Source organism: Patella vulgata, chromosome 4 (assembly GCF_932274485.2).
Source record: "Patella vulgata chromosome 4, xgPatVulg1.2, whole genome shotgun sequence".
Taxonomy (NCBI): domain Eukaryota; kingdom Metazoa; phylum Mollusca; class Gastropoda; family Patellidae; genus Patella; species Patella vulgata.
This window is the reverse complement of record NC_065882.2, coordinates 6,377,612-6,392,022: the sequence shown is the minus strand read 5'-3', so window position 1 is coordinate 6,392,022 and position 14,411 is coordinate 6,377,612. Positions and strand designations below refer to the sequence as shown.

Sequence of the window (14,411 nt, the reverse complement as noted above, 5' to 3'; positions counted from 1 at the left end):
CCTGGGACCTGTTTCTCGAAATCTTAACTAAAGATAAAATCCAAATTTTAGTAGATACTTTAATTTTGATTGGCTAAGCACCAAAATCAATCTAATATTATCCAATCAAATTACTAAAATCTGGACTCTATCTTAGTTAAAATTTCGTGAAACAGGCCCCGGTGTGTGTGTGTGTGTATATATATATCACGATGCAGTAATCAGATACAACACTATAAACATTCTTAATGAAACCGCAGCTCCACGTTCTTAATGGCATTTATATCCCCTTCTTTATTACCCTTTTATCCTTATGTTAATTATGATATTTATGTCTACATCAACTAACAATACCACCACTATGCCTCCACTATCTCCGTATCCATTTTCATGATATCTTTTCACTTGTCATGTGGGTAATAGTATCTCGGATATTAAAATGTCACTTCGTCCACGACAGATATTATTTCTGGATAATGCAGTTTTTTATTTGCTATAAAAACTTGAAATGGGGTTAAACGTCCTACTTTTCCGTACCTACTGGACTAAAGAAGAAATGAAATGGGGTTTAACGTCCTACTGTTCTGCTGCTCTGCTCCAACTGGGCTAATAAAGAAGGGCATACGCCATGCAGTGTGTCATGAGGGAAAATTTGCCCGGAGAACGGCGCTATGACATACTCTTATATCGAATTACAACTGCCAAGGGATCTTTTACGTACACACCAATGTATAAACGGGAGCTCGGTTTTTCGTCCCATCCGAACGTCTAGACAGCTGTCCCTGTTCAACCTCGTTGGTTTTCTCTGGGTCCTCCGGTTTCCTCCCACTGCTAAAGACCCGTACGCACAAGCGAAGTAAAGAAATAAAATTAAACCATATGTTAGTCCCGAAATGACCCCTCTCTCACTCTATCTATCTCAAATATTCATAACTTAAAGCGCTAGTCCATCAAGGCAAGAAAAGTATCCACTGTCAAGAATTGCAACGAGCCAACGTTCCTACCGTCTCTCTGGAACGGGTGGTCCACTGGGCCTTTTAGTTATGAAGCTTAAATTTCTTCCATCTGTGAAATATGCTGGTGTTCTTTCAGTTTAAATATCTTTGTATTCCATGGAACGGTTAGCGAGTATTGCAGTGTTATATTTCGGCCAGTTTTATATGGGCCACCCGATATGCATACGTATTTGATGACAAGGACTGCAGGTCTAGTCGTTCGGATGATACGAAAAACCGAGGTCCCGTGTATACATTGGAATGCACGTAAAAGATTCCTTGGCAGTTGGAATTCGATATAAGAGTAGACGATAGTGCCGCTGCCCGGGCAAAATTTCCCTCATAGCACACTGTATGGCGTATGTCCGTCTTCATTAGCCCAGTTCGGAGCAAAACAGTAGGACGTTAAAAAAAACCCCAACATTTTATTACATTTCATTTGATTTGTTTAATACTTGAGGGTATTTCACACTCTTTCTGACGAAATTTCAACCATATTGACGATAATATATCTGTCTGAGACCATGCCGAAGGCCAAGGTTAGCGCATTCACACAACATGGTGCACCCAACAACCCCGAGAAGCGATCGATTAAGAAAAATCGAAATGGGTCTGTTTTTACAATTTCTCGTGTTAAAATGTTCGACTATTTGCCCACAGCGCTTTGTAATCAATATAAATTATACTAACATTTAGTTTACTAATGTCATTCATTAAATATTCATACCGACACCTATAAATATCTTAAATGTCGAGTATGGAAACAAGATTGTATGGGGTTTTATTAACGTCCTATATTTCTGCACCAACCGGGCTAATGAAGACGGGCATACGCCGTGTATAGAGTGCTAAGAGGGACTTATCCCCATACCAGAGGGAACATGATGTTAATCTTATCCCCATACTCCTGGGAATATGATCTCAATCTTATCACGATAACCCTGGGAATATGATCTTAATCTTATCCCCATACCAGAGGGAACATGATCTTAATCTTATCACGATACTCCTGGGAATATGATCTCAATCTTATCACGATAACCCTGGGAATATGATCTTAATCTTATCCCCATACCAGAGGGAACATGATCTTAATCTTATCACGATACTCCTGGGAATATGATCTCAATCTTATCACGATAACCCTGGGAATATGATCTTAATCTTATCCCCATACCAGAGGGAACATGATCTTAATCTTATCACGATACTCCTGGGAATATGATCTCAATCTTATCACGATAACCCTGGGAATATGATCTTAATCTTATCCCCATACTCGAGGGAACATGATCTTAATCTTATCACGATACTCCTGGGAATATGATCTCAATCTTATCACGATAACCCTGGGAACATGATCTTAATCTTATTCCCATGACCACGGGAACATGATCTTAATCTTATCCCCATACTCCTAGAAACATGATCTTAATTTATCCCCATATTCCTGGGAACATGATCTTAATCTTATCACGATACCCCTGGGAACATGATCTTAATCTTATTCCCATACCCGTGGGAACATGATCTTAAACTTATCACCATACTCCCGGGCACATGATCTTAATCTTATCCCCATACTCCTGGGAACACGGTCTTGGTCTTATCCCCATACTCCCGGGAACATGATCTTAATCTTATCCCCATACTCCCGGGCACATCATCTTAATCTTATCCCCATACTCCCGGGAACATGATCTTAATCTTATCACGATACCCATAGGAACATGATCTCAATCTTATCACAATACCCCTGGGAACATGATCTTAATCTTATCCCCATACTCCTAGAAACATGATCTTAATCTTATCACCACACTCCCGGGCACATGATCTTAATCGTATCCCCATACTCCTGGGAACATGATCTTAAACTTATCACGATACCCATAGGAACATGATCTCAATCTTATCACAATACCCCTGGGAACATGATCTTAATCTTATCACCATACTCCCGGGCACATGATCTTAATCTTATCCCCATACTCCTGGGAACATGATCTTAAACTTATCACGATACCCATAGGAACATGATCTCAATCTTATCACAATACTCCTGGGAACATGATCTTAATCTTATTCCCATACCCGTGGGAACATGATCTTAATCTTATCCCCATACTCCTGGGAACCCAGCCTTAATCTTATCACGATACTCCTGGGAACATGATCTTAAACTTATCACGATACCCCTGAGAACATGATCTTAATCTTATCCCCATACTCCTAGAAACATGATCTTAATCTTATCACCATACTCCCTGGAACCCGGTCTTAATCTTATCACCATACTCCTGGGAACATGATCTTAATCTTATCACGATACTCCTTAGAACATGATCTTAAACTTATCACGATACCCTTGGGAACATGATCTTAATCTCATCACCATAATCGTGGAGAAGAAATGGTGGCTTTTATTATGACACATTATACTAGTAATTGTATGAATCTTTTGTTTCCATGACAACAAATTTGTCTTAATTTTTTTTTATACAGGGGCGCGGAAAATTGATGAGCTAGTCTTCTTCTTATCCAAAGATGATGAATGCTAGCTGTGTTCTTTTAAAATAGATTATGTTACGTCTAAAAGATAAAATAAATATACGTAAAACAAAGCATGATTGTTGCCTACCTCTTACAGGAATTAAACGAAATGGGGTTTAACGTGCAGTTTGCTATGAGAGAGAGAGAGAGAGAGAGAGAGAGAGAGAGAGATGGGGTTTGACATCCACTCAACACAAACTAGGTCATTTCGGGACTAACATATGGTTTAATTTTATTTCAATAATTCGCTTGCGCGTAGGGGTCTTTAGCAGTGGGAGGAAACCGGAGGACCCGGAGAAAACCCACGAGGTTGGACAGGCGACCCTACTCCTTGTCACGTACAACCGGGAAGTTTGCTATGAAGGGAATGATTCCAGGACAGTATACTGTTTTCTAGTCACCGAATTCAACCTGTGTCAAGGGTTCTTGTACACGAGACGTTGGTTTTCTGTCCCATCTGAACGACTTGCTGGGTGCTCGGTCCTGTACCAGTAGCATTGGGAGAGAGAGAGAGAGAGAGAGAGGGAGAGAGAGAGAGAGCGATAAAGGGGGGGTAACGTCCACTCGACACAGACTAGCTCATTTCGCGACTAACATATGGTTTAATTTCATTTCAATAATTCGCTTGCGCGTAGGGTTCTTTAGCAGTGGGAGGAAACCGGAGGACCCGGAAAAAAAACACGCGGTTGGAGAGGCAAACCTACTCCTTGTCACGTACAACCGGGGATTCGAAACCACGTCAATTGACTCAATGACAGGCCTTATGATACGGCGGACACGTGCTCGCCATTCGGCCATCCACCCCACGCCCCCACCACCTAACTTAACTGGTCAGGGACATTCCATTTCATTTCTTCAAATAACAAATGACGAAATGGCATTGGAAATTAACTTTTAAAGAATCTCAGCAAACACTGGGACCGAAGCCTAGACGTTCAGGTCAGTTAGCCCGTGTTGTTATACTAGTGCTGGATATTGCCACTGCAGTCACAATGCGATACGTATTGCGATTCAGGTGCTATGATAGACAATTCGTATGACGATTCATAACCATGTCAATATTCACCAATAAAAAAACCAAAGGTTAATTGATTAATTGATATTTTTAGTCATGCCGATGTCGAAGAAATAAAACTGTTTTATATTACGATCAAAGTAAGGACCAACACAATTTAAGAGTGTTTGTGTACCTATGGATAATGTTTGACGTAGATAACTAAGAGTGACATGTTACTTACTGAAGTGACGAAAAAACATCAAAAAAAGAAAAAAAAAAAAAGAATAACGATGCATCGATTCAATATGCGTATCGTGAGAAGGTGAATCGCGATACATCGATTCAATGATAGTCATACCCACTGTGGGTATAAAAACAATTACAAATAAAGAAATTTAAACATACATTAATCAAGAGGTAAATCTGCCTACTGCAGGTCTTTCTTTAGGCCTGAAATTTTATATAAACTATCAATCTGATTAAAACACAGATCCAATTTCGTTTCGTTTTTATAGTTCAACATTTCCTTTTACTTGTCTTTACTACACTTGGATCTGGATGAGTTGTTATTTAACTCGTGTTCTGCTTGAAATGAGGGGTCAGCCAATCAAATGGTCTGTCGAATCGAGCGTTTGACCTTTTTTGTGCGGAACTGTGGGTAGACATTAGCGGCAATAGAAATCAAAACAAAGCAAAAGTAGATAAAAAAAAATACATGGCGGTCGCTAATTGGTAATCGGGGCAAATGTCGCTTGCTTGGTACCTGACGTCATAGAACGTGAACTCCCACTATAACTTGTCAGATCTACATGTAGTGTAGGCCATCGAAAGTATAAAAAAACGAAACGAAATATAGATCTATATTTTAATTAGATTGCTAAATTATTAATGCCATTATTTGAAAAATAGTTAAACGAAAAAACGAATAATCGATACTAGGTGGGGTTTTTTTTTTTATCGTACCGACTTTATTAATGATGATCGAGGCTAGCCTAAAATTCAGAAGCTAATATCTCGGTTCAGAGTGGAGCAATTTGACTGAAATGTTCAGCATATTCTCTTTATGTTATCTATGTTTTAACTATACTTGCAGGACGGAGGGGCTGACAAGGAAAGCTGTCTAGTCGTTCGGATGGGACGAAAAACCGAGGTCCCGTGTACACGTTGGCGTGCACGTAAAAGATCCCTTGGCAGTTGGAATTCGATATAAGAGTAGGCCGTAGTGCCGCTGTCCGGGCAAAATTTCCCTCATAGCACACTGTATGGCGTATGCCCGTCTTCATTAGCCCAGGTTAGGAGCAGAACAGTAGGACGTTAAACCCCATTTCATTTCATTTCATTTCATTTAACTATACTGATGTCCAAAAGAAAGTATACACACTAAAAGTATGTCTAAGTTTTGTTTAGATTAAAAACATTTGATAAAGCATTACCTAGTTTGTCTCTTGCGTCCAAACTCAACATTTCTAAGCAAAATAATAATGTGAAACAAATTGACATTCTACCCAAATACCGTATACCATGGAAAAACGACTTTGGTTGATGCAGCACAAAATGCACAGTGTATACTTTCTTTTGCACATTCGTATATTATAGCGAGAACCACCAACCCTTTATCTAATCTCCTATAATAAGGAAAACAGCGTTTATTTAAAAATTCACCATTGACCATTACTTGACAATTTATATTGACGTAATTTAGATTATATGAACTAAACTAAATAAATATGAAGCGGGGAAAAAAATTAAAAATTAAATACATTATTATTATTATTATTATTGTTCGATTTATATAGCGCTTCATTCTTCTATGTCAATATCTAAGTTAGGAAGTATGAGACGATTTCATAAAGGCAAACTTTATTACAATGTACTTTATTACAATGAATTCTTTGGACACAATTTGTCACAAAGAAATCTTATAAAAGAAAAGCCCAGTTTGTAGTTTGGGTTCACAGCGTGTCATCATAAATGACATTAGAACAATTATTAGTGACAGTCTAACGTCAAGAGAATTAGCTTAACTGGAGAGAGAGAGAGAGAGAGAGAGAGAGAGGGTAACCTTCAGTCGACATGAACTAGGTCATTTCGGGCTTGCGCGTAGGGGGTTTTAGCAGTGGGAGGAAACCACCACCTAACTTAACTGGTCAGGGACATTCCATTTCATTTCTTCAAATAACAAATGACGAAATATTTTATGTTTAGTCGATCGTAGAAAAATAAAAATGAGAATAACGAAAAAGATGGAACGGCTCTAAAAATTAAATTATTTCAAATCGATCTCTCCCATTAAATGTTATTTTGCAACCGATAATAAAGTAAGCTGTCCCTTTAATATAATTTTACAATGAATTATTAAGCGAATTGTCCCTTAAAGTGAGTCGGCTTTAAAAAGTAAATTATTCTAAAGCGATCTTCCAGTTTGAACATTTTACGATAAAAAAAAAAAAATAAAAAAAAAAATAAAATAAAGCAAATTGTCCATTTAATATCAATTTACAATATAATATAAAGCGAACTGTCTCTTTAACTGTCAGTTTGCAATAAATAACAATGCGGATTGTACCTTTTAGTACTGAAAATGGGACTCTGATGGATTTAAAGTGTTTTTTTTTTTATTTAAATACTTGGTCAAACTTGTATTTAAATAGGCGTCTAATAAATGTGATTAGAGCGGCGTCTGGCCAACAAATGCTGATTCTAGCTGTGAAAAAATAAACTTTGTCTATTTACAAAAGATTTGGCACACAACTGTAAAACAAAGCAACCTTATAAATTGTCAGGGGACAAAAACTTTTCCTGTCTTCATTAGCCCAGTCGGTGCAGAGCAGTTGGACGTTAAACCCCATTTCATTTTATTTCGAATTGTCAGAGATGGGTGGATATTTCTAAAACTACTTTGGAGCCAACATCATTTTTTGATTTTTTTTGTTTTAAAATAAAATCTTGTTAGTTTTTTTCTCCGTTGTAGTATTTTCGATAAAAGCCCATGAAGAACCCAGACACTGATAATTCAGCTTATAACTACTTTGAGTCCCAATGCTAAAAATTTTTTATTTTTTTTTTTATTTCTTCATTGCAGAATGTTCGATAAAAGCCTATAAATTATAGAACAGCTCTCAGTGGGAAATAGAGCACGCCTGATAAGCCAAATTGTCGTTTTTACAAAATAAAGTGATTCTCTGTGGGGCGTAGAATTTCAGAAATGGCTATAGAAACAGACATTTACTCGTTGCCATGGTAACTTTGAAATGAAATCATCTTGAATACTCACGTCTGTTAAAAGAAATGTATACAAAGAAAACGTCCTTCGGCTAATCAGGGGGGATTTCCGTGCTTGAAGACGAAACGAGAAACAAAGTACCTCACAAGTACTTGATAGGCTGCCAAACTGAAGGTTTGGTTGTCGCTTAGTTCTAAGAAATGAAATGAAAGGAAAGGAAATGGGGTTTAACGTCCTACTGTTCTGCTCCGACTGGGCTAATGAAGACGGACATACGCCATACAGTGTCCTATGAGACAAATTTTGCCCGAGCAGCGGCACTACGGCCTACTCTTATATCGAATTCCAACTGTCAAGGGATCTTTTACGTGCACTCCAATGTATAACGGGACCTCGGTTTTTCGTCCCATCCGAACGACTAGACAGCTATCTTACATTTAAAGCCTAAAGAAAACCCTGCAATAGGCAGACTTTGCTCTTTAATAATGTATGTTTAAGGAAACAAAATATCAACGGTAGAGAGAGAGAGAAATGGGGTTTAACGTCCACTTGACACAAACTAGGTCATTTCGGGACTATCATACGGTTCAATTTTATTTCAATCATTCGCTTGCGCGTAGAGGTCTTTAGCAGTGGAAGGAAACCGGAGGACCCGGAGAAAACCCACGAGGTTGGAAGGCGACCCTACCCCTTGTCACGTACAACCGGGGAATCGAAAGTCCACCAGTTCACTCAATGACAGACCGTATGATACAGCGCGCGCGTGCTAACCATTTGGCCATCCAACCCCCAACGGTAGATCCGATTAAAACACAGATCCTATTTCGTTTCGTTTTTATACTTCAAAATTTCGTTTTACTTGTCTTTACTACACTAGGATCTGGAAGAGTTGTTATCATTGACGTGTTCTGAATGATGTGGGGGAATAGCCAATGAAACGGTCTGTTACGGCGAGCTTGAGGCGTGTTTTGCACGGAGCTGTGGGTAATCCACTAGAAACATCAACGCTGATTGGTTAATCAAATGTCTTACGTCATAGGCGAAAAGCCCTGAACGCTCCCCTACCTGGGCCCCTAACAATGACTACACTGTAGTCTGCTTGGTAACTTGTCAACATAGAGGTGATTTTTCGGATGGCCCCGATTTTAAGTAGATTAGAAAACTGCGGCTATTTAAGTACCGGTACCGATGTTTCGCTTATATACAATCTTCGCTGCATTTTCCCAAACTTCCAGCACCCAAAACTTCACTCAGAATAAAACCCATAATCAACTCTCTAGATCATCGAATGGCTCCGATTTTAAAGGGACAAAAACACTCTTGCTGGCTTGACACCGCCAGAAAATAACAAATAGCCTTATTCTAAGTACTAGATGTGTTAGTGTCCTACCTGTTGTGTAAATTATCAATTAAATCCTATTTTACTTGTCCAAAGGGTTCAAAAATATTTTTGATTCCAAGTCACATTTGAAAAGCTTTACGTCAGGCTTTTCAAATCATTTAGTTGAATTTTTCCAATTTTCTAAATTAGGCGTGTTAAGATGAAATTTGTATCATCAATTAATTGGAATATTGTAAAATAGTACAATTTGTTGACCAGAATAAAGATTGGGACATATTATTCAATTACAACAAGAGTGGTATTGAGCCTTTAAGTTGATTAGAACACTGCGGCTATTTCAGAGTTTAACGTCTAGTCTAGATTGACAAGTACCGGTGCTACGATAACATACAATCTACGCTGCATTTTCTCAAACTTCCAGCACCAATACCTTCGTTACTAGATAGTCGAGATTATGTAGGTGGAGTTAACGCCTGTCAATCAAACGATCGGCCATTCTTGGAGACGGTGAAGAGAGAATTGACTCCTATTTTTAGTCAAAAATTACAATGGTGATACCTTCGCTCAGAATAAAGTAATTTGACTGAAATGTTTCAATATATTAATTTTTTATTATCTATTTTTGAACTATTATAGGGATTCAGTAAGGCTTTAATACAATAAGTCAGCAAGTACATGGCAGAGATGGTAATAAAAATATTCATGATTGTTAACCGAGAAAATAACAAATATTTTTATAGGCAACCTGCCACAACTCTGTGAACTGTATTTATATCCAATGATTATCAGCCAACACAACCTGTTTAACACCCATAGATAACTTTCTGAACGTATGTAACCAACTTGAATGACTGGGGAATACCAGAATTGTGAAAGCAGAACTTTTTGTCATATGAAATGAAATGGGGTTTAACGTCCTACTGTTCTGCTTCGACTGGGCTAATGAAGACGTGCATACTCCATACAGTGTGCTATGAGGGAGATTTTGCCCGGACAGCGGAACTACGACCTACTCTTATATCGAATTCCAGCTGCCAAGGGATCTTTTACGTCTACGCCAATGTGTACACGGGACCTCGGATTTCCGTTACATTCGAACGACTATACGTTGTCCCTTGCCAGGCCCTCTGTCCTGCATCACTCACAAGGGGGAACCACGCCGGAATATTCCGATGAACTTTCTCAGCTAACGCAGGTATCGAACACACGACTCTCAGATTAGCGAACCAACGTCTTACCCGCTGAGCCACCGTGACTCCCCATTGTGCTACCAGCATAATTTCCGTCAACCGTTTGCTATAGGGGTTTCAATGGTCATTTTACGTACAAATTGTCTTCTATCAATCTCATTGATCACGTCTACATCACAGATGTTAGACATTATCAATCAATTGTCGCAAATTGCATTGCTAGAATTCTAGACCGGGAAATGGTCCATTAAGTGAGATTGGCGAGGCAAGAGCAGAATAATGTATGCCAGTCACGTAAGTGAAAATGACGGACGTGATAGTCAACCCATCTCTGATTAGATATTAGAGTAAAAACAGAAACGATTGAATGTAAATCAGTTTATATACATTCATATTACATTATTATATGCGTCGCGACCCATTCGTGTCCATTTCTAGGTGCCAAATAATATCGATTTCGCTCTTTTAATTTTGAAATTCTAACAGATTTAGCTCTGGTACTTAATAATGTCCAATGTTTATCTTTTCCTAACTTAACTTATGCTCAACAAAATTTAAAATGTTCCTTTTGTATTTGAGAAATGCGGAGGTTTTGTAAGATTCAGAAGTCTGCAGATGACAATAATACATTTTGTTTTAACTCCAAGCAAAGACTGAACGAGGTTGTTTTTTTACCAATTTATAACAATATGGCTACAAAGACTGGACGTGGTTGGTTTTTATACATTAATAACAATATGGCTACTTTAACAAAGAATGTGTGAAATAGCTTTATCTAACGTCCGCTTCCACCGAAGTGATATCGCAGACAATAACAAAGAATGCACGGGGTTGGTTTTTATCGATTTATAACAATATGGATACTTTAAAAGATACATTAGTTAAGAAGAGTTTAATAAAGAGTTTGTCATTCTTGCTATAATAATTCAAAAATAGATGATAAAAAAAGAAAATATTGAAAATTTCATTCAAATTACTTCATTCTCAGCCAAGTTATCATTATTTGTAGTTTTGACAAGATGTGTGCACAGTGGTAACCAGGGCACTGGTATAATCGGGGCTTAGCCTGGCTTTCTCATTTTTAAATTAAAGTTTTAAATGGCGAACCGTTTTAATCTAGATAAAATCTCGAGTATCCGATGCCACCGAGAGTCGATTATGGTCTTGTTTTGTTAATAAATCTCTATTTAATAGTTTATATAACATTTCAGGCCTAAAGAAAGACCTGCAATAGGTAAATTTAGCTCTTGCATAATGTATGTTTAACAAAGAATGAACGTAATTAATTTTTATCAATTAATAACAATTTGGCTACTTTAACAAAGACTTGACGTGGTTAGTTTTTATCAAGTTATAACAATATTTCTACAAAGACTGGACATGGTTGGTTTTTATAAAATTAATAACAATATGGATACTTCAACAAAGACTGGAGGTGGTTGATTTTATCAATTAATAACAATATTTCTACAAAGACTGGACATGGTTGGTTTTTATAAATTTAATAACAATAATACTACTTTAACAGAGACTGGACGTGGTAGGTTTTTATGAATAAATAATAATATTACTACTCTAACAAGGACTGGACGTAGCTGGTTTTTATAAAATTAATAACAATATTACTACACATAACAAAACACAACACCAGGTATATATGGATATAACTACTTCTCTGTTATTTAATAACCACGTTTCATAACACATACATATCACGTTAAGCCTACTTTAAAGGGACTATCCCGAACTGAACAGTCTCAAAATTAAAAGTCCGAGTACGTATGAAAGTTAAGCGTCAAAATATAAAGAAATGGTGTATTTACCCTGTCTCAAAATTTCAGCTCAAAATATTGAGTCATTTAGACGTGAACGTCAAAACTGCTTATCCGGACACGTAACCCTTTTAAGATTTTGGGTCAATTCTTTCGTTGGGTGACCTGATAATCGATTCCCGTTTCTTTAGAGGTTTATACAGTGAATGACCCATGTGCTGTACTTGATAACGAAAGGTAAATTTCACCTACACATTATATTTATAAAATAAAAGGCTGGTTTTATCCAGACACCGCATAATACAGCTTTGGGCACCGGTCCCCACTTCCAGATTAAGACTGATGGGTTTAAGTTGTTTGAAAACGTATCACATATACTGAGTTAGTTGCTCGGCTCTAAGGTAGAGGATTTTAAGTGATTTTAACACAACATTAACCCGTTTTATTCTCCAAAATATTATCGGGATTAGCCCTTTAAGGCTTGTGGGCAAAGTTTTGTGGTTAAATCATGTGTATAGAGTGCGGACAGACAGAAGCAAATATCACTCGACAATATAATCCTACTATTGAAGCCAGTAATTAATTAGTCTATAACTCTCTCCAGCTGCGACCTTCTATTAGTTTACGCTCATTAAACATCTATGCCAGGCACGTGCTGACAATAATTTATATATACTCTTATCACATGATAAATGTCTATATTATATATATATATATATATATATATATATATATATATATATATATATATATATATATATATATATATAATATAGATTACCTGTCGACATTACCTACATTCTTCCTCATCAAACTTAAAGCGAGAATTTCAAATTTTCTATGAAAGTCAAAACATAATTATTTCTATGTCTTTTGCTCAATAGGTTATCAAATCATTATTATACGATCATGGGCATTATTTCCCACCCTTAAAAATCTATGACACAGGAAATAACAACACAATTACCTCCCCTGTTTTGCTATTGACAACATGGGGCAGCCATTTTCCAACGTTGGAATTTGAAGTTAAAAATGATATTTTTGCCAATTTCTCAGCTGGCAATAGCGAATTATAGGATTAATAGGATTATTCTTTAACAAGGTAGGACTGTTTATGGATACCATCTATTTTAAGGCTTTATTTTAATACATTTTTAAAATATAACTTGAAAAATTGCAATTGCAACTTTAAAGGGGCGATAACCCACAATAACTTACTGAAATGAAATGAAATGGGGTTTAACGTCCTACTGTTCTGCTCCTAAACTAGGCTAATGAAGATGGGCATACGCCATACAGTGAGCTATGAGGGAAATTTTGTCCGGGCAGCGGCGCTACGGCCTACTCTTATATCGAATTCCAACTGCCAAGGAATCTTTTACGGGACATCGGTTTTTCGTCCCATCCGAACGACGAGATAGCTGTCCTTGTCAGGCCTCCGTCCTGCATCACTGACAAGGGGGAACCACGCCGGACTTACTGTTACTGTCATTGATTTAACTCTAATCGTACTTATTCCCAAATAGAAATGAGAGAGAGAGAGAGAGAGAGAGAGAGAGGGGATAACGTCCACTCGACACAAACTAGGTCATTTCGGGACTAACATATGGTTCAATTTCTTTTCAATAATTCGCTTGTGCGTAGGGGTCTTTAGCAGTTAGGGGAAAACAAACGAGGTTGGACAGGCGACCCTACTCTTTGTCACGTACAACCGGGGAATCGAAACCCCGCCAGCAAATAGAAATTATTTATTAGGCATTTATTCACATGCTAAGCCCATAACCATTGGATGACTGTGATATTGAATGAATTAGAACCACCCCGCCACTACACACATTATGCAAGAGCTAAATCTGCCTATATCAGGTCTTTCTTTAGGCCTAAAATGTTATATAAATTATTAATTAGACATTAATTAAATGATTCAGGCCATAATCAACACTCGATAGCAGCGGATTTCTCAGATATTAAACAGATTAGAACTGTTCGGCCATATTTTGATTTAAGCTAAAAAATGGAGGAGCGAGACTTAGCTTCGAACAACCAGTACGGTGGTTGAAATTATTGCACACGTCTTATCAAACCTTCAAAGGCTAATACTTCGCTCGCAATAGAGTAATTGGAATGAAATTTTCAAATTATTCATTTTACATTATCTATTTTCGAACTATTATAGCAAGAATGGCTTGCTCTTTATCTAAATCTTACATAATGTATCTTTAATAATTCGACGTTAAAATGGATAGTAGAATCTTGGCACCAATGAAACGTGACAACTTATAACTTTCCTCAGAATAGAATAAATTGACGGTTTACGTGCACGCCAATGTGTAAGCGGGACATAGAGGTTTTTTTTTTTT

The 14,411-nt window shown here is 37.4% G+C and overlaps 1 protein-coding gene across 1 annotated transcript in view; it reads right to left on the bottom strand.

The window, feature by feature from the left end:
* Positions 1-14,411, bottom strand: part of LOC126817380 (uncharacterized) — a 39,357-nt gene that overhangs the window by 9,481 nt on the left and 15,465 nt on the right. The window lies entirely within an intron of this gene.